Raw genomic sequence first — 22,541 nt, forward strand, 5'->3', positions numbered from 1 at the left:
TGTGTTTTTCTTAATTGTTGACAGGTAATTCAGTATATCAGAGGAATTAGTGATGAGAGAGAGAGGGAGAGAGAGAGAGTAATGAAGTTGAAAATATTTTTAATTACTTTTCATTATCAGTCATGTAAGTTTAATTCGAATTAGGCTTCTATGAATTTTGTTATGATATATGTAATAGTGACACGTCAAACTGTTATGCGTTCGGGTGTTATAGTATCTGTCCAAACAAAGTTTACAATTTACCAACAAAAAGGTATATATAATTTTGTATAAATTTTAATTTTCTTGACTATTATGTTATGCTAAATCTTAAATTAAATGTCGATCAAACGATATTCATTAATAAGAAATGTCTTATCATAAATACAAAACAAAAATTATTTGCACTCAAATGTCTAAAAGTGTGAAACACAGCCAGCGTGTGTGGGTAGTTTAACATTTTGATTTAAATTTGGTTCACATGTTAGCGTATCTTTACTCATGACTCGCGAATTAACACGTCCAATGTGTATTGACAGTTTAACATTTTCACATTTGTTTTTGGTACGTTTTAACAATCCCGTTGCAACGCATAGGTTTCGAACGCTATTTTATTTTATTAATAATCTAGTATTATTTTAAGTTTTATATTAATTATATTGATACATTAAAACTATGGGAAAGTTAATGTACAAATGAGATTAAAGTGTTAAACTTGAGAATTAAGTATTAATATGTAATTACATTATTACTCTACTTGTATATATAAATACTCTAATTGATTCTCACGTTTATCACGTTAATTTCATTTGTATTTTATCCAAACCCTTAAAACTAATGTTATTATTATTAATTTTAAACACAAAAGTGTTTTTACACCTGATATATAATTTGATGTTTTATTTTAGTTATATCAATAATATTAAACCCTAAAGGCAAAGAATGTATTGTACGTGACAAGTTGAGTTCGGGCGTTCTTTTTTATTCACGCGATTTTAAATTTAGCTATAAAAAAGTAATTTTAGTTATATAAACATTATTATTTTATATTTGAAAAAATATGAAGTGGTGAATTGATGAGCATTTCCATGGTAGTGTGAAAGATAGGGGAATGAAGTGGGATATGATGTGACGCTGACGTTGCATTGTAATTTGAAAAGAAAAATGGTGTCCACACCTTTTAGTCTTATGCTACATGTTGGTATGTTTGTTACATATTTTAGTACGTGCATGTAAATTTCGTATGCGTATGTGATCTTTCTGTTTTAATTTAATGGTGTATATTCCAAACAAGTATATTATATGTAACCTTATACGTGTAATGAATATGTAATGTGACATTTGCTATTGTAGCTGATCTATTTGAAATTCATGAAATGGGGTATTAAAGGACCAAAAGGTAATGGATTTCAACAAAGTAATGTTAAGAAACGATATGAGAAAAACCTCCGTTGTTAGAAATAATTCCATATTATAAATCGCCTAGGTTTGGTTGTTCTAATACACACAAAAACATCAGAATTTTAAATAAAAATACATAAAAAGGGGGGAAATAAAACGTACCTAAATTGAGTGACGATCAAAAAACACCTGATTTGAATAAGTTACGTGAGGGGCTTTCACTGTTAACATTAATATCAGGAGAGAGATGGTTTGGAACATTAAGTGTGGCTGTGTGGGTGAAGAATAGAGTGTTCGAACATAAATGTGGGTGATGAAATGAATGCTCCGGAAGGTGGGTGTGAAATATTAAAATCATCAACGCTATAACCCAACAAACTGTCGCATCAGCCCTATATCAGATTACAATTTTTTTCTCAAAAATCACAATTTCTTCAACACCAAATATCACAAACTCCATTAAAAATATTAAAACATGTACGTACACGTATGTGAGAGAGAGTTGGTGGCCCGACTAATGTGGCCACATCAGACTCATGGAGAGGTCCTCTTCACAAACCCATTTTCACAAACTTCCCTCCACAATGCTACACCCCCCCCCCCCTCGGGGTTCGTCCTTGCCACAAGCCCCTCAAAAGGGGTTTCGTTGTGGATGCTCTTAATGTACATGGAGAATCGAATGCAATATCGATAACACCGTTATGCATATTATGGAGCAAAAAAACGTGGGCAAGTTTATAATCACTTTCGAGTTTTCTAAGTTTGCACGACTAATGTGGGTGTACAATTAGGGTCGTCTTAGCTCCTCATACAGGGCCCGATCGCCATCTAGAGCATGGTCTTGATAAGGGCATGACTTTTTTTTAAAAAAAATATATGTATAATTATTTTAACCGTTATTAGTGAATTGGGTTGAAAATGACTAACAAGAAACAACATCAAGTGCCGAAAAACTCTGAACAAGTTTATTAAACGTTAAACAATATAATAAAATGTTATTGGGTCTGAGCCTAGTAATGAAGTAAATTAGTAACGGATAAATATTTTTGGAAAAAAAGCTTATAGAAGGGTCATTATTAATACTCATCTTGGACACTTAAAATTTCAGAGACGACCTTGTGTACAATTAAGACTTCTCCTATACATACATACATACATACATACATATGTATGTATGTAATATGTCACATTGCTAACGTCCTAGAACTTTTTGTAATTTCAAATGTCGGTTATGGATGAGCACAAATCTTTCTTTATAAGGAGATGGATCTCCATTATAACGTGTTTTGGACGCTTAATAATAGTGGATAAGGCCATATGTAATGGGTGAAGATTATGGGCGAATTCGGCGAAAAGAGGCGCAAACACCCCCACTCCATCCCCGACGAATTTTGGGGCGATAAGGGGGGGGGGGGGGGGAGGGTATTTGTCGCCGGCGAGAGTTTTAAAGTAATAATATTATAAACAATTGACCGTTACAACGGTCACATTCATTTAAAAAATATACTTAATATAACTACCAAATCAATTCAACCATTTTCACCATATCATATACAACCTCAAATATAAATAGCAAATTAATTCAACCACTTTCACCATTTCATACTTCTTCACATTTTCATTTCATACTATCTCAAAATGGATTCCCCGAACTCTTCCAACATTTGGGATCAAGTAATTGAGGATACTCATAAAATTCGTCAAATGCGGCAACAAGCGTTGGAGGAGGGGGAAGAGGTCATGAGCGCAATGCGGGTCGTCGCCAATAAGATAGTGTCTAGCTCTACTATCTCTTCGGCGCAACGTAGGCGATCATATATCCTTCGGGATCATATTGAATCGAACGATCGTTTGATGAAGGACTACTTCAACGACAAACCCACATTTAACAACGTTAGTTTCAACGTCGTTTTCGGATGTCAAGGCGTTTATTTTTGTGCATCGTGGGAGATTTGGAGCGGGAGTATACGTATTTTCAACAAAAACCCGACGCAAGAGGATATTTAGGATTCACCGCCATCCAAAAGTGTACTTCGGCTCTACGCATCATCGCATACGGCAACACGACCGACATCAACGACGAGTATTTACAGATGGCTGAGAAAACGACGCGAGACTCGTTGGAGAATTTTTGCATCGGTAAAATTTAAATTGTTTATATTAATTATTATTATTTATTGTTTTTAATATAAATATTTTTTAATAATTTATTTGTATAGAAATAATACAATTATACGTTGGTCGTTATATGAGGATTCCAACTTCAAACTGTAACACCCCGACCAAAGGCGGATTATACATCGGGGCGCCACATATTGTTTCATTACTCGTGACACTATTGGGTGTCAATATTTAATAAATACATTCATTCGCGCACGCGCAAGGTAAACACAAGATAACATAAATCAATATATTATAAGGCAAAATATTAGAACAACAAATAACTTGTCTTGATACATTTTAATCTAGGTCCAAAATAAAGAACTTCCTACGTGTCCACAAGCTCCAAAACAGCTACTGCAACCCTGAACATGTGTTAAAATAAACGTCAAACACTTGCGTGTTGGTGAGAAATCAAGTTTAATACAATACATAGATAACAATAAATCTGCGCGCAACATGTGTATGTCTGGTTTTCAACAGGGGTGTAATCTGATCGGGATCAACTCTAAGATTCATAGACTGCCAGTGCTCACAATTAAGCTCACAAACAAGACAAACTGTGCATGTGCAAACAAAAGAGAAAACCATAAACGATAGTTCTCCCGTGTTCATCTAATGGTACCATGAGAACTGCGGAATAGACCGACAAGACGGTTAATGATCCACACATACAAATAAACAGCCAAGTCTACGTCCTCAACACATGGGATACTGCGCGACTAAAGTTCATAAACAAGTTTAAGACTCCAAGTTTGTATGAACACATGAACATCCCAAAACATTAAAAATAAAAAGGGATTAGGTACGAGATTACTCACTTGATAAACGATGCGGTGTAAGATAAAGCAAGAACCAACTTTAAACAAGCACAAGTTAACCTATAAATAAGATTATTGTTTTAATGATTTGTTTTAAGTCTTGATTATAAGTTAGCATAATTAATAAGTAAATTATTATATATAATATATATTACCGGAAAAGCAGGGCAGAACAGGGAGGAAGACGAAGGCAGAGAGGAAGACGGCAGAGAGAGCAAGGAGGAAGTTAAATTAAGTGTTTGTGTGTGATGTGTTAGGAAAATATTATTATTTATAGAGAAACCCTAGGGAACACAATCCCTAGAAAAAGGGGAAAAGATCTCAAAAAGCAAAAGATTCCAAAAGCAAAAGATATCAAAAGATATGGCAGCTGCAGGGGACAAAGGAAAGCTGACAGGAGCAGTAAAAAGGCATGGGCGGTTCATATAAAGGTACTGGTCAAGCATGGAAAAAGCAGATCTCGAAAGATAATGTCACACTTTTTCTGTCAACCAATGGGGTTGGTGCGCATGCTGCGCCGAAAGTAACTTTTCAGACATAAAGCAGATTAGGTCAACAGTACAGGAGATAAGACAACACAAAAGTAAACAGCAAGTTAAAACAGAAGAAAGGACACAAGACAGCGCGAGAAAGCTTCGAGCGCGAAGGCAAAGGTGCGCGAGCGCGAAGGCAGACAGAACCAACCTTAGCGCGTCGCAGGAAGAACGGTATCCATAGCGCGCCGCGGGAAGAACTAAAATCCTTAGCGCGCTGCGGGGACAGTTCGTCTCGCGTATCGCAGTAACAGTTGGTCTTCACGCAGGCTTCCTTGTAAGGAGTCTGGCGCGTGGAGCTGCGCAGACAACCTTAGGCGGGAAGGAACAAAGGACAAGCAAAGAGTTAGAAGAAAAAGAGGGAAACAAGGCTTAAGGGCGGGACGGCGACAAGAGGGAAAAGAAGGCGGAAAGAGAGAAGAAGAGGGACGGGACGGCGGAAAGAAAGAGAGGAAGAGGCGGGAAGGAAAATATATTATTATTATTAAAAGTAAAATATAAGTATAAATAAATATTAAATCATAAAAGAAAGAGATCGGATCGGAAAACGGGTACCTGGGTCGGGTCGGATCGGGTCAGATGTCACAGTCTCCCCTACTTTAAGAAATTTCGTCCCGAAATTTATCTCGAAGTAGGTTGCGCAGAGAACAGGTGCGGGTACTTGATCTTCATTTGATCTTTCCTTTCCCATGTAAACTCGGCTCCGCGCTTGGACTCCCAACGAACTTTCACGATAGGGATGCGACTGCGCTTGGTTTGCTTAACCTCGCGATCCATAATCTCAACAGGCTTCTCAACGAAATGCATAGATTCATCAACTTGAACTTCATCAAGTGGAATGTGAAGGTTCTCGTCAGCTAAACACTTCTTGAGATTGAATACATGGAACGTTGGATGCACATTACTGAGCGCGGGCGGCAGGTCAAGTCTGTAGGCAACTTTTCCTACACGCGCGAGAATCTTAAATGGTCCAACATATCGAGGAGCAAGCTTACCTTTCTTCCCAAAGCGGACAACACCTTTCCAAGGCGACACTTTGAGGAGAACAAGATCACCAACTTGAAATTCGAGAGGCTTCCGTCTACGATCTGCGTAACTCTTCTGTCGGCTTCGGGCAGTCAGCAGATGATCACGGATCTTGGCGATTTTATCGGTTGTCTCTTGAACAAGTTCGGGTCCTGTGATTTGAGTTTCACCCACTTCGCTCCAACAAATCGGGGAGCGGCACTTACGACCGTAAAGTGCTTCAAATGGGGCCATACCGATACTGGAATGATAGCTGTTATTATAAGAGAACTCAATCAAAGGCAGGTGTGAATCCCAATTACCTCCAAAATCAAGAACACAAGATCGGAGCATATCCTCAAGAGTTTGAATAGTTCGCTCAGACTGTCCGTCAGTCTGAGGATGATATGCCGTACTCATGTCCAAGCGAGTTCCTAGCGCAGATTGGAGAGATTTCCAAAAGCGAGATATAAAACGGCCATCGCGATCGGATATGATGCTCAAAGGAGTACCATGGCGGCAGACAATTTCCTTGACATAAAGCTGCGCGAGATGCTCAACACGGTAGTTTTCACGAATGGGCAGGAAGTGAGCAGACTTAGTCAAACGATCCACTATTACCCAAATGCTATCATGTTTGCTTGCTGTCAAAGGTAACTTGGTAATGAAGTCCATCGCTACACATTCCCATTTCCACGTAGGAATTTCTGGTTGTTCGAGCAAACCAGATGGGCGTTGGTGTTCAGCTTTTACCTTAGAACAAGTCAGGCATTTAGCTACGAACACAGCAATATCCTTTTTCATACCAGGCCACCAATAAGTAATGCGCAAATCCTTGTACATCTTATCAGCGCCAGGATGAATAGAATACCGAGATTTGTGCGCTTCACTCAGGATATCAGCGCGAAGATTCTCATCAAAGGGAATCCAGATGCGATTAAGATAGCAGAGAATCCCACTCAGATTGGGCACAAAATGTGCTTCCGCGCCACACGCTAACTCGGCGCGAAGGTTACCATTACTGATGGATGCGCGCTGCGCGTCACGAATACGCGATTCAAGGTTGCTTTGGATCGGCGCAAAGTGAAGCTGCGTGCGCGGCAAAATACAGTTAAGCTGGCAGGGTTTTCGGCTGAGCGCATCGGCTACCACATTAGCCTTACCAGGATGATACCGGATCTCACAATCGTAATTGCTGATGAGTTCGTTCCATCGGCGTTGTCTCATGTTAAGTTCCTTCTGATCAAAGATATGCTGAAGGCTTTTATGGTCAGTGTAGAGGATACACTTAGTACCATAAAGGTAGTGTCTCCAGATTTTCAAGGCAAAAACAACTGCACCAAGCTCGAGATCGTGAGTCGTATAATTCTTTTCATGAACCTTGAGTTGCCTCGATGCGTAAGCGATAACCTTGCCTCGTTGCATAAGAACACAACCGAGACCTTGGTTGGAGGCATCGCAGTACACGACAAAATCATCATTACCCTCAGGTAGCGCAAGAACAGGAGCTTCACACAACAATCGCTTAAGCGTTAGAAAGGCTTCTTCTTGCTTCGAGCCCCAAATATACGGTTTACCTTTGTGCGTTAGAGCTGTTAAAGGCAAAGCGATCTTCGAGAAGTTCGAAATGAAGCGCCGGTAATAACCAGCTAAACCCAGAAAGGAACGGATCTCGGTAGGAGAAGATGGCGTCAACCAGTTCTTGATTGCTTCAATCTTGGATGGGTCGACATGAATACCCATCTTGTTTACAACATGACCAAGAAACTGTACTTCATCAGACCAGAATTCACACTTGGAAAGCTTAGCATAGAGTTGCTCAGCTCTAAGCTTCTGCAACACCAACCGAAGATGTTGCTCATGCTCGGCCTTGGTCTTAGAATAAATCAGAACGTCATCGATAAACACAATCACGAATTTATCCAAGAAAGGCCTACACACCCGATTCATTAGATCCATGAAGACGGCGGGTGCGTTGGTTAAACCGAAGGACATGACCAAGAATTCAAAATGGCCATAACGAGTTCGAAAAGCAGTCTTGGGAACATCTTCATCGCGGATGCGCAACTGGTGATAGCCAGAGCGGAGATCAATCTTGGAAAAACAAGAGGCACCTTGGAGTTGATCAAAGAGGTCGTCAATGCGCGGTAAGGGATACCGGTTCTTAATGGTGAGTTTGTTCAACTCGCGGTAATCAATACACATGCGAAACGATCCATCTTTCTTTTTAACGAACAACACCGGAGCACCCCAGGGCGAAGAGCTAGGGTGAATGAATCCTTTAGCAGTCAACTCTTGAAGTTGGCTTGCCAATTCTTGCATCTCAGCGGGCGCAAGACGGTAAGGAGATTTAGCTACGGGGGAAGCACCAGGGACAAGATCAATACGGAACTCGACTTCACGAGCGGGAGGGATACCAGGAAGATCATCGGGAAAAACTTCAGGGAAATCACGCACAACAGGGATATCGCGAAGCTTCTTCTTTTCTTCAGCAGGTTTAACCACATGGGCTAAGAATGCAATACACCTTTTCCGCATGAGCCTTCGGGCTTCGGCGCAAGACATAAGTTTAAGACCGCGGGAGGGTTTTTCGCCGTAGATATGAAGATCACCATTTTCTCGAGGTATGCGAATCATCTTCTTGGCGCAAATAACTTCGGCGCGATTCTTCGAGAGCCAGTCCATACCAATGATAACATCAAAGCTTCCAAGAGGCATGGGGATGAGGTCGATCAGAAAATCGTTTTCGTTAAGGTTAAGCGTGCAATCTTTAATCACCGAGTTAATTAAACACAGTTTCGCCATTAGCCAATTCAACTGAAAAATCTTCTTTTAAGTTATCGCGCGGTCGCGCAAGCTTCTGCTCGAAGGCGCGAGAGATAAAACTTCGATCGGCGCCAGTATCAAAAAGTACAGAAGCATAAAATCCGTTAAGCAAAAATGTACCATTAGTACGTCATTATTCGCTTGCGCTTGGTGCGCGGTTATGTTAAAAGCTCGTCCACGCGTCACTTGGTTTGAAATCTGGTTCACCGGATTCGCTTGCGTAATCTGAACTTGTAGCCTTGGGCACGCGTTCCGGAAATGACTGGGATCACCGCAGTTAAAGCACGATCTGGGTCGTGGGTTTTGGTAGGTTGGTTGTGGGTTCTGCGGGTAGACTGGTGGTGTTGGCGCAATTGGATTGGCGGGAAGGACTCTACAGTTTTCTGTAAGGTAACCAGCGCGGCCACATCGGTTACAAAGTCGACATGGGACTTGAGGTGGGTGGTGAAGTCTACAGGTTGGGCAAAAGGGGTGGTTTCCTGTGTAAGGTTTCTTAGGTGGCGGGGCAGGGAGTGCGGGGTTGGTTAAGGCATAGTTGTGGACTATAGGGGGAGTTGGGTAGGCTGACAGAGGGTTAGGCGCGTATACTGGAGGTTGGTAGGCGGGTTGCTGGACTATGGGCGGGCTGGTAAGCGCGTAAGCTTGCCTGCGCCTACGTTTCGGGTTGTTATGGTGTGAGGGTTCAGGTTTGGTTTCTGTTGGTTCAGGGACAGTCTTGGTGGGTTTGGTCTTCTCAGTTCCTCGCAGGAACAGGGTTCCTGCTCTGACATGGTTGTCGCTGAGCACAGCGGCCAACTCGATGGCGTCAGAGAGGGTTAGTGGGTTCCTGGCCCATACAGAATCTTGAATTTCCATGGGGAGACCCCCAAGGAATTTCTCTATGGCTCGGCGGGAAGGGGTAACAAGGTGAGGGACAAGCAGGCTTAGTTCATGGAAGCGCGTCGCGTACTCGCGCGCTTCACCGCTGTATTGCTTAAGACTGCAAAATTCCTCCTCCAGGCGCTTAACTTCGTTGGGAGGGCAGAATTCTCGCGTCAGAATTTCCTTGAATTCCTCCCATGTCATGCTAGAAGCAGCTTCTGCGCCACGCGCATGAGCTACTCCATTCCACCATGTAAGCGCTCTAGATTCCAGGACACTGGAAGCATACAGGGTTCGTCTGTCTGAGGGGCATTGGGTGTGGAGGAAAGTGTTTTCTATTTTCTCAAGCCACTGGAGCATCACGGTGGCTCCTTCAAGACCTGTGAACTTTGGAGGGTTACCCGCGTTAAAGGACTTAATGTTGTAACCAGAGGTGTTGTTATTGTTTTGGCTCAAAGCTTGGGCTATTGCGGCGGCCATTTCCTGGGAACGTTGCAGCGAACGTCTGCGCGCGGCTTCTTTCTTCTTGAGATGGCGACGAGATAGCGGAGGCATTCTATAAAAATTTTAATTTTAGTTAATATCTTGGTTTTATCGCAAAGTATAACCCTATAAAGCTTGGTTTCGCGGAGTCAGTTACTGTCAAAAGTTAAAGTAAAATAAATGACCCTAAATGCAGACTTAATAAAGGTAACGAATTCGAATCAAGAATCGACAATTCATGTATCACCATGACTTTCCGAATTCCCAATTTAAAATATACGAGCAAACGAGTATTGGAGATTGACGATTCATGTATCACCATGACTTTTCAATCCTCAATATAAAATATACAAGAAAATGAGTATTGGAGGTTGACAATTCATGTATCGCCATGACTTTTCAAGTCTCCAACCTCAGAACATAATCGTAAATGGAAATTGAAAATCAACTATTCATGTATCACCATGACTTTTCGGATTTTCAAATCCAACAAACGAATATGTAAGTAAAATCAATAAAAATCGAAATTCAACAAAAATCGAAATATCGCGGAATAAAACATAAAATCATATACTGCGCAAGCGCGAGCATATTCATAAATAACGATTAATTAACAATAAGCGCGCAAACATGAGATTTCTCTCATGCGCGAGAAGGGACTCTTAGGTATTCTAGGCCGTTACGTCTAACCACCTATCCTAAAGTCACGGAGCTCTGATACCAATCTGTAACACCCCGACCAAAGGCGGATTATACATCGGGGCGCCACATATTGTTTCATTACTCGTGACACTATTGGGTGTCAATATTTAATAAATACATTCATTCGCGCACGCGCAAGGTAAACACAAGATAACATAAATCAATATATTATAAGGCAAAATATTAGAACAACAAATAACTTGTCTTGATACATTTTAATCTAGGTCCAAAATAAAGAACTTCCTACGTGTCCACAAGCTCCAAAACAGCTACTGCAACCCTGAACATGTGTTAAAATAAACGTCAAACACTTGCGTGTTGGTGAGAAATCAAGTTTAATACAATACATAGATAACAATAAATCTGCGCGCAACATGTGTATGTCTGGTTTTCAACAGGGGTGTAATCTGATCGGGATCAACTCTAAGATTCATAGACTGCCAGTGCTCACAATTAAGCTCACAAACAAGACAAACTGTGCATGTGCAAACAAAAGAGAAAACCATAAACGATAGTTCTCCCGTGTTCATCTAATGGTACCATGAGAACTGCGGAATAGACCGACAAGACGGTTAATGATCCACACATACAAATAAACAGCCAAGTCTACGTCCTCAACACATGGGATACTGCGCGACTAAAGTTCATAAACAAGTTTAAGACTCCAAGTTTGTATGAACACATGAACATCCCAAAACATTAAAAATAAAAAGGGATTAGGTACGAGATTACTCACTTGATAAACGATGCGGTGTAAGATAAAGCAAGAACCAACTTTAAACAAGCACAAGTTAACCTATAAATAAGATTATTGTTTTAATGATTTGTTTTAAGTCTTGATTATAAGTTAGCATAATTAATAAGTAAATTATTATATATAATATATATTACCGGAAAAGCAGGGCAGAACAGGGAGGAAGACGAAGGCAGAGAGGAAGACGGCAGAGAGAGCAAGGAGGAAGTTAAATTAAGTGTTTGTGTGTGATGTGTTAGGAAAATATTATTATTTATAGAGAAACCCTAGGGAACACAATCCCTAGAAAAAGGGGAAAAGATCTCAAAAAGCAAAAGATTCCAAAAGCAAAAGATATCAAAAGATATGGCAGCTGCAGGGGACAAAGGAAAGCTGACAGGAGCAGTAAAAAGGCATGGGCGGTTCATATAAAGGTACTGGTCAAGCATGGAAAAAGCAGATCTCGAAAGATAATGTCACACTTTTTCTGTCAACCAATGGGGTTGGTGTGCATGCTGCGCCGAAAGTAACTTTTCAGACATAAAGCAGATTAGGTCAACAGTACAGGAGATAAGACAACACAAAAGTAAACAGCAAGTTAAAACAGAAGAAAGGACACAAGACAGCGCGAGAAAGCTTCGAGCGCGAAGGCAAAGGTGCGCGAGCGCGAAGGCAGACAGAACCAACCTTAGCGCGTCGCAGGAAGAACGGTATCCATAGCGCGCCGCGGGAAGAACTAAAATCCTTAGCGCGCTGCGGGGACAGTTCGTCTCGCGTATCGCAGTAACAGTTGGTCTTCACGCAGGCTTCCTTGTAAGGAGTCTGGCGCGTGGAGCTGCGCAGACAACCTTAGGCGGGAAGGAACAAAGGACAAGCAAATAGTTAGAAGAAAAAGAGGGAAACAAGGCTTAAGGGCGGGACGGCGACAAGAGGGAAAAGAAGGCGGAAAGAGAGAAGAAGAGGGACGGGACGGCGGAAAGAAAGAGAGGAAGAGGCGGGAAGGAAAATATATTATTATTATTATTAAAAGTAAAATATAAGTATAAATAAATATTAAATCATAAAAGAAAGAGATCGGATCGGAAAACGGGTACCTGGGTCGGGTCGGATCGGGTCAGATGTCACACAAACGACCTAACTCGCATGTACGATGTACACGAAAGCAAACATTCTTTTCCCAGCATGATCGAGAGTATAGATTGCATGCATTGAGAGTGGGCCAACTGTCTAATCACATGGTGAGATCAATACACTTGTGGTAACCATGGAGTACCAACGGTTAGTCTTCAAGCCATTTGTTCTCACGGCCTTTGGATTTGGTCGGCCAACTTCGGCTCCATCGGGTCCAACAACGACATAAACTTTCTCAACGTGTCGCTTGTGCTAGAGTATTACATCATCCGTAGCATACCGGTCATACCGTTTTATGCCAACGGTATCTTCTATCGTCATAGATACTATTTGGGAGATGAGATGTATCCGGAGTACTCGATCATCGTCATAACGTTTCAAGACCTGATCGAAGAAAAAAGAGAATACTTTAAAAAGAATCAAGAGTCCTCGCGAAAGGATATTAAGAGGTGTTTCAGGGTTCTAAAAAAACGTCGTTGGCATTATGTGAAAAACCCATGCCGTGTATGGTCGATGGCAAAAATGAGTGATGCCATGTATGCGCATATCATATTGCATAATATGATTTTAGAAGACAATGGCATAGCAATATGCCAACACTATATACGAGGAAGCGTTCCAGAACAATTTCCTAAACCAACCGAAGAGCAACGAACGCAACACATTCACGAGCTCACATCAAGTGAGATACATAACCAACTTAAGGCGGATTTGGTTCAACACATGTGAGATAATCGTCCCGTTGAAGTCGAATACGAGGACGAATACAAGGAGGAGAACGAAGACGGAGATGAAGACAAGGACGAGGCCGAAGACGAAGATAACGAATAGATTAGTATTTTTATATGTATTTTTTATTTTATTTTTTGGTGTGTTTTTCATTTTGATTATAATTTAATTTTCTTTTATTTAGTGAATTTAATAAATTTTAATAACTTAAAGGGTTTTTATTTGTTTAGTTTAATTACAAAAATAAAATAATAAAATAATAGTGACGTGGCAAAAAAAGGGGTTACAACACCATTACACATTTACACCCCAAAAACAAAATCCTACAATTTGCTGATTGGGCAGCACGTCTCGCAATTCGTTCCAATTTGTAGCTCCTCCACTACACATAGCCTAAGAGGAGAACTCCATAGTTAAGTGTGCTCAAGTAAAAGTAGTATTATAAAGACCCAAAAGCAAATTGGGTAGGAGTAGTATTATGCATGCTCAGGTGGAAGTAGTGTTACGATGTGTGACCTCCTAGCAAGTTTCTACCTGAACAACCGAAAGCAAAACCATAAGATGATGATGTTTCGTTCCGGCTAAAATCGACAATATCATAATACAAATTATAATACGGGGATAGGGGGGGTTGTTACACTTTTCAAACACATTTTTCTACAAATGTTTAAAGGGAATTATTTGAAATATTAAGAAAAGTGGAAATTATTGAGTTTGTAATAAACTTGGTTTTGGTTAGTGGAAAATAATATAAAAATACATCTATTTAACTTTTGTCCTTATTTGTGGTCTAGTGGTATGAAGATTTAGGTTTTACAGGGGAGATCTAAATTCGATCTCCACTTGTGTCACTTTGGGTGGATATATGAATGAAGATTTTAAGCTAGACCTTGCGAGGTTGTCAATTCAAATCCCGAGCCCACCCGGGTTTTCGTCCCACAATGCGATACGACAACTGTTAAGTGGCAACCGGCGGTGTGGTTTCCTGGGGAACAACCAAACCAAACTCTGAAACCAGTGTGGTCTCGGTTACGACAACATAATCTGACCAGAGTGCGACAGCAAGATTTTCCGAATTGAAAAGTGCGAAAGCCTAAATACGAAAAAGAAAGTCACCGTTCTAAAAAGAAAAGAAAATCTAATACCAATAATTAGAAACGTAAATAGTTTGCCGCCACCTCCTATCAAAACTCAAAAGTAACTTTTCCAAGTTTGTTAGGTAATATGTATGTTCTAAATAAATGTCTATCTTGCATATTCAACCCAATGGCGAAAAGTTATGTTGGTAATCCTAGATCGTGTTCACAATCGGTAAATACATATAGAATTATCTAAGTTGACATGTTGGTCAAGTTGGTTTAGTTTCCGAATTATAATATAATTATTATGGTAATGTCTTGGTTACCAAGTTATGTTAGATATATAAATATGGGCTTAAGTAGAAGGTTTAGATGTTTGATCAACAAAAAAAATACTATAACGAGTTCTTGAATCATTTTTCTCTTGCAATAATAAATGTTTGTCGATCATGTGTCTTGAATCACCTCCACACATATAGGTGCAGGTTTGAAACATCTCCGGGCGAGTCTTAATCTTTTTTTCTTTTTTAACACTAATTATAAAATATATTTGTTTTTTTATTTTTTGTAATTTTACAGTTATATAAGTCATAGTCGATTAACTTGGTCTTTGTAAAATTTATGCGTTATTAGTTGATTAAAAAAGGACTTTGGAATCCGGTTCGTATAAGGATCCACATAACCTATTAAAAACCCAATCCAAGTCGTTATTACTATTCGGCTCTATTTGTATTTCCGGGTTTTCGACTTCTTACCTCTTATTTATTTATTGCTTTTTCTACTAATATTTATGATGTCATCACGTTCTCTATATTTCATGCCTTATATTATTTATAAAGTCATTTAGTTCTAAATTTTTAATTTTGGTTTAACCAGTCTGAGCAGTAAATATGTAAGATGGCTTATTAGTTTTCTTGTATAGCTCTGAAAACACGTTTACTCCCGTTATCTTAAGGAGTTATATTTGAAAAATATCGGAAAGTAATTAACTTTTACTATTGATCCTTCAAAGTGGAAACAAATGTCACGTTCCAAACATCCTTAGGCTATGTGTAGTGGAGGAGCTACAAAATGAGGCGTTTTGCGCCATGTGGCGCCCAGTCAGCAAAGAGTATGAATTTGTTTTTAGAGTGTAATGGTGTAGGGGCTACAAATAGTAATATAATACTAATATATAATGGTGTAGAGCCTCTCGCCCCCGTCCCATTTCGCCCCAGGGGCGGTGTTCCCCCCAAATTCGCCCTCCAAATTCGCCCATTACACTTAGCCTTACATTTTAGTACTTTTCAAAAGATGTGTCTTCTGTTTCATTCTAGGCTTGGCATAACATGTCATACTTGACACGATAAGACGCAACACGTATAATAAGACACGATAGCTTGAGGTGTTATAAACTAACACACCACGATAACAAATTGTGTAACTTTTTGTAAACACGAGCACGAATAAATCTTTTTAATTAATTAGAAACAACTTAACATGACATGACCTAATGAGGACACGATTAATAACACACATGTATTTAAACAAAAATTGCCAGAAAATTTCAAAAGTCTTAATTATAATACATAAATACATAATCCTCAAAATAATGATCCTTAAAAAACAAAAATCCATAAAAGTCTTCAATAATACATAACATACTTTAATAAATATATATATTATTTTTTGGATTAAACATATAAGCAGACTATTAACAAGTTATTAACGTGTCTTAAACAATTCGATCTATATAAGACACGAAACCTAGACCTTAAATAGGTCGTTTGTATAAGACACAAAACCTATTAAACCTAAACCTAAACTTGTTAATATATGTGTTGTATCATGTTAACAGGTCGTGTCCGAAGCTTCTTTCAAACTTCTCATTTGTCCTTTCAATCAATTTTAACTATTGGCGCCTTAAATTTAACCATTGAAAAGTTTCAAAGACCCGAACACATTTTGGGGCATTGACGCACTTCTCATGCAAATTCTTCTTTATATAGCCAAATTGTTTTTCTTAAAAAAATAAAAGAGAAATTACTAGTGAAAATGTGCAATTTGAAAGAAACTAGGAGACAAAAGATGAAGAAAACTAGTGTGTTTACTTTGCGCGTTGCGCGAAGAACTTGATAACAGACTCTTTTTTTTTAAAACGCAGATATATAAATACATCATAACGACTATCACTTTGATACAAAAAAATGTTTATCTAATATAAAAAAACTTGGTTGGTATCGGTTCGGCTCATTACGATATTGACGTGGTACTGCACTCACTATAAAGCTTACAATAAAATATATATTCTATTACGAATACAATTTATTTTTCGACGAAAATTATATGCTTTATTATGAATATACATTCATTTTAACGGCGTTACATAGATGAAATAAACATGTCGTAACGACATACTAAAAAATCTAAAAAAAACTTCGTATGGTGGTCATTAAAAAAGATCAGTAACTTAAATATACACATATAATAACAAATTAGTGAACAAATTAAAATCATGAATACTTTAAGCGGGTAAAATTAAACAAAGTTTAGCGAAAGATAATGTTTGGGGATCAAATTACAATACTTTAGAACGTTGAGGGATCTAATTTGAAAGAACTTAAAATTGAGGGACTAAAATTACTAAAGTTTGAACCTACAAAAGATGGAATTCCAAAAATACCCCTGGGTACTGTAGCTTTACTGTAGCTTTCGGTTTCCTATTATATATAGGTTAATGGTTCTGGCTTTGGTGTCTTAGAAGACTCATATGTTCCAAGTGTTTGGTCTTCGTTATTTGTGTCTTACATGTAACAATGACAATTATTATCACCCTTCAACGTCCACAAAGTCCCCAAAGCCACTTGCCTCGTACAAAATAACAATATAAAACAATATTGTTAAGACTTAAGATCATGGCAAGGTTTTTCCAAGAAACGACGTCTCTTAATTTTGCCACTTTCTTACTAGCTCTAGCTCATGAAACACGTCTCTTGGGAAATAAATCATATGGGCCGGCCAATAAACGACGACTCGCGAAACTCTCAAGTGATAATCAGGAGGACAAGGATTTGACACTAAGTTCAAACTATCTAGTAAAAGGAGAAGTTCATTTATGATTCTTAAAACATAAAACCACAATTTTTTTATATCTTAGAACTTTAGAAGACAACTATTTTCCAATACATCATCACCTCATCCATTCGAATGTAGCGGATGCACTCAAATTAGGGTTCATCTCTCATCATAATGTGTGATATTAACAAGTTTCTATAGGGTGTCATCACACTAACCTTGAACATGAAAAGTACAACATCTAGAGCTCTAGCAAGAAATCAAGCATAACGAGTACAATAGGCAACAAAAGAAATAATTTAAAAACACACACAAATGAAGCAAATATACACACACATTCATAGAGATAAAGAAGCACAGCTGGCTTTACAAAATCTAACCTGATGAAGAGCGGAACAGTCCGGACAGCAAAATCTGGGGGGTTAAAAAGTGGCATTAGAAGATATAGATTAACAACTTGTTTGGATAAGATGGTGCATCGTCTTAAAACGAATCTTCTGGGAGCTTGTGGAAAAAATGGTCTCAATTAAGCCAGATATCTCATTGATACAAAAGACTGAAAGGCATTAGTGGTAGGGAGATCTAGAGTGGGAAGATGATTCAAGACCAAACCGATTGTAGAAAAATGGAGCGAGGTAATATCAAACCAGCCATGAATGTCGAGAGATTGAAGAACTGGAAAGGCTTTTCAGTAATGTTTTAAAATTTCGTATGAATTGTGTTAAAATATATGTAACCTAGACTTAACCTAAATGATGATTATTGTTAGTATGGTTTATCCTAAGTCTATTAAATAATTATGGTCACAATGTCACACATCCAACCATCACCATTGAAAAGGTGTAATGGTTGGTAGCCTATAGATTACTGTATAAAGAATTCACTTGTAAACAACTGAACATTGTTGTGTATTGTTTGTATTATAATAAAAGTATGTATTTATTTATCTTAGATCCATTTCATATAATGCTCTTTGAATATGTGCTCTTTGCTGCATTGATTGTTAGTCTGCAATTGATAATTAATCCGGCCTCTTCTTTGCAAACGTGTGTGCTGGTTTGACCATGTGACTCGAACTCTCATCGTGTGACATCATTGTAACTTGCCATATTACTTTTACAAGTTCTTTTAAAACACGTTAAAGAGCGCGAACTCATGTTCTAGAATGAAAAGAATCAAAAGATGCATGCATTTAGGTACAAGAATGCATGAGCCCATAGAAACACAATACATTCACTGGACCATAATCATAATCATTGACATTGCAATTCTATTTTTCGGGTACATTCACAGAAACCTAATTGGCTGATTTGCCCCTGTTGCGGCCAATAGGAATAAGAAAAGATTTATTTCGTCTGGAAGCACGCAAATCTAAGATCAGTTTTGATGGGCCATACAAATGCCACATATTTAACCGAAAATTTTATTCCATGTATATTAATACTCGAATATTACAAATTTAAAGCAACTGGCTTATACAATTCATCCCGTCGCTTTGCGCGGATTCTCATAACCCTGCTTTGAAGAATGACAATTCATATATTAATGATCAACATAGATTCATAGTTAATATTTTTCAGATTTTGAGACGAAAGAACTCCTTTTTTATAATTATATAAAAATATCTAATATGGAGGTGCGACTTTCAAACACAAAACGAATTTGCAGGTTCGAATTTAGTATAAACGGATTCAATTCAGCCTGAAAAGAAAATTTACCTTGAGTTTTGGAAATTTTCATGTAGATGATGTGAAAACTACGGATGTGCAGGCCTTCGCAATTTTGCAATGGACACCATCACCTTCACATAAACCCAATCTTTCAAGTGATCAAGAAAGTAGAAAAATGCATGTCTCAGATGACGGTTGAGAACTAACGTGCCACATGCTATCCAAAAGCCAGTACCAAAACCAATGCCCCCGCCAATATAAAACCATCTTTGAAGTTCATCTTCCCCGCTACCTTCACTTTCACCAATGGTTGGTGGTACGTCCGATTCTTCATCTTCAATACAGGTTTTTGTAATGGGAGGTCCGCATAGTCCGGCATTTCCATTATATCTTGATGGTTCAAAGGACTGGAGTTGAGTGCTAGACGGAATCCTCCCTGACAAGTTATTATACGACATGTCTAGGTAATTTATTTTAGTCATCTGAGCCATGCTTGATGGTATCCCTCCTGAAAAGTTGTTTCTTGATATATCCAAAGTTAAAAGTTTCTGCATCTCACCAATTTTCAATGGAATCTCTCCACTTAGAGAGTTCTTGGACAAGTTTAATGCAACAAGTCCATGGAGCTCTGTGAGCTCATATGGAAATTCTCCTGTTAGATTATTGCTTGATAGATCAATGATCCTCAACAATCCAAGAATGCTACTGAACTCATGAACATTTCCTTGCCATTCGATGGTCGCTCGGTCAATGTACTGATCATAAATGTAATCTGGACGAGCGGCTCGTGAACCATACCATGGAATTTCAAAACGAAGCACGGTTTGGGACTGAACAACTCCTTCTTGAACCATGGTAGTAAGATTACTCACGCATGATGGGATGTTTCCGAAGAGATTGTTTTTTGACAAGTCTAGAAGTTGAAGATTAACTAGTTGACACAATTGTAAGGGAATGGTTCCAAAGAAGTTGTTTGATCTTAGGCTAAGAACATACAATCTTGATAGGCTTTCGCCAATCCAGACTGGGACATTGCCAGAAAAATTGTTGGCCCCCAAGTTCAAAAAATTTAAACTTGTGCAATTCTTTAAAGACAAAGGCAATTCTCCCAAAAACTCGTTATTGTATAAATACAACACCTCGAGTTTGATCAAAGATTCAACAGAAGCAGGAAGCCTTCCAAACAGATTGTTGTGGCCTAGATTAAGAACCCTTAGTTCTCTGAAATTCCATAAACAATCTGGAACTTGTCCAGTTAAAAAGTTATTGGAGAGATCAAGAAATTCTAAAACCCCGCCAACAATTTGGCATAAAAAGGAGATTCCTCCAGAGAATTTATTTCCAGAAAGATTTAATAATCTCATAGTGGAATAAGGAACATTTGGTATCGGACCATAAAGGTTGTTAGAACTCAAATCTATTATTATTATGGAACTATTATCAAAACTTGATGATAGATAGGGTACGTTCGTGGTGATATTGTTGGAAGAGAGATTCAAATATCTTAATTTGGATGTCCACGTCCCCCAAAACTCTGGAGGAACTGTATCTGAAATTCCAGCATTGGAAATATCAAGACGAGTAAGATTTTTGAGTTTTTGAATCCATTTGGGGAAGCGAGGCCCTAGCTTGCAAGAGCTCAAATCAATGTACTCTACATAAGAAAGGTTTAACATATGATCTCAGGAACGATCAGAAACTCCCTCGAGTAAATTGTTTGAAAGTTTCAACTTCAAAATTTTTGACTTCCCAATGTTTTCAGAGATGGCTCCTCTAAGAAAGTTAAAAGAAGCATCAAATTTTTCAAGCATTGGTAGTTCCCATAGTTTCTCACTTATAGCCCCATTTAACTGATTATCATATAGGTACAAATACATTAGGGATGAAAATGTTTGGATCTCGATCATCAGAAATGGCCCTGTAAGTTGGCTGCTTGGAGCAAACAAATACGTCAATGTAGCCGACGTGCATCCAGACAAGTTGCGTAGAAAATCAGGAAAGTTGATAGCTACAGAGTTGCCATAGAATTTTAATGAGGTTAAACCGCAAAGATTTCCAAGATATTTGGGCATTCCATCTAACATGTTTTGCGAGAGATCAAGACTAGAAAGCCTGTCATTGCTAGTTAATGGAAACAACCAATGATACATTGATGAGTTGAGATTGCTGTTTGAGAGATCAAGGTGACTAATAGATGATAAAGAAGAGTTGACAAATGTTGAAGAATATGTGGGATACATGACTTGTGAGAGGTCACATCTATATAGACTTAAAGAAGATAGTTTTTTTAGACTTTCAAATACATCACCCAATGATTTGCTTTAGCAATGAAAATTCCTTCCACTTTAAGTTCCTCCAAATGAGAAAGATTAACCAACCAGTCTATGTTTTCGGTCACACATCTTTCGATGCACCCAAGTTGAAACCGTTCCAATTTGGTCAGGTTTCCTATCTCCGGAGGAATGATTCCATTAAAAGAGTTACCAGCAAGGTCAAGGTTCCTTAACTGAGTCAAGGAACCAATGGAGCCGGGGATGGTTCCACTAATGCTATTAGAACCAAGGTTAAGATACCTTAATTGGGTAAGGAAACCAATGAACTTGGGAATGGTTCCGTTAAAAGAATTACCGGAAAGGTCAAGATAATTCAAGTGGGTCAAGTTAATCAACGAAGGGCTAAACTCACCTCCGACTGACACGTAGGATAGTCGAAGTCGTGTGACATGACCTGTTGTGTCGTTGCACGTGACTCCCGTCCATTTACAACAGTCGTCTAATTCTTCATTCGTCCATGTAGATAAAACGCCTTTAGGGTCATGAACACGAGCTTTAAAATCAAGGAGAGTGCGTCTCTCCTGTTTGATGCATATCTTATTGACAACAATAGTAGCGTTACTGTCACTTCCAACTGCTACCAGTTGGTTGGTAGTTGTAGCTTGAAGGTGTAGCAAGAGAAGTGAGAAAATAAATAACATTTTAGGATGCTTGAAATAAATGCAAATCTTGGTTTTCATGAGTGAACATGCCCAATGAAGGTTTATATGGTTACAATTGTGAAGATAAAGAAAAAAGTGGATGATGACCTTGAATTGTTGACTTTGAGGTGTTTCACATATTTATTAATATATGTAACAAAATGACAATTGTTATCACCCTTTATTGTCCCCAAGGATCCCAAACCACATTTGTTTTCCTTATTTTATTATCTCATTTTCTAAATAAATCTTTTGATAATTTTGTAAATATTTTGTATATAGAAGTTGTAAAATTTTTAACTATTTTTTATGTGATAGAGAAAGAGATCATACATTCGAATTTAGAAGAGGCACCAAAATTAGGGCTTATCGCTTGTCGGTATGCTTAAAATTGACAATT

At 38.6% G+C, this 22,541-nt stretch overlaps 1 pseudogene; it reads right to left on the reverse strand.

The window, feature by feature from the left end:
• Window positions 1-19,253: 19,253 nt before the first annotated feature.
• Window positions 19,254-22,192, reverse strand: LOC143572422 (receptor-like protein EIX2; annotated as a pseudogene).
• Window positions 22,193-22,541: the final 349 nt, after the last annotated feature.

This window comes from Bidens hawaiensis, unplaced genomic scaffold, assembly GCF_021521415.1.
Source record: "Bidens hawaiensis isolate Kalapana, Puna unplaced genomic scaffold, B.hawaiensis_p1.1 tig00025843_1, whole genome shotgun sequence".
NCBI classification, from domain to species: domain Eukaryota; kingdom Viridiplantae; phylum Streptophyta; class Magnoliopsida; order Asterales; family Asteraceae; genus Bidens; species Bidens hawaiensis.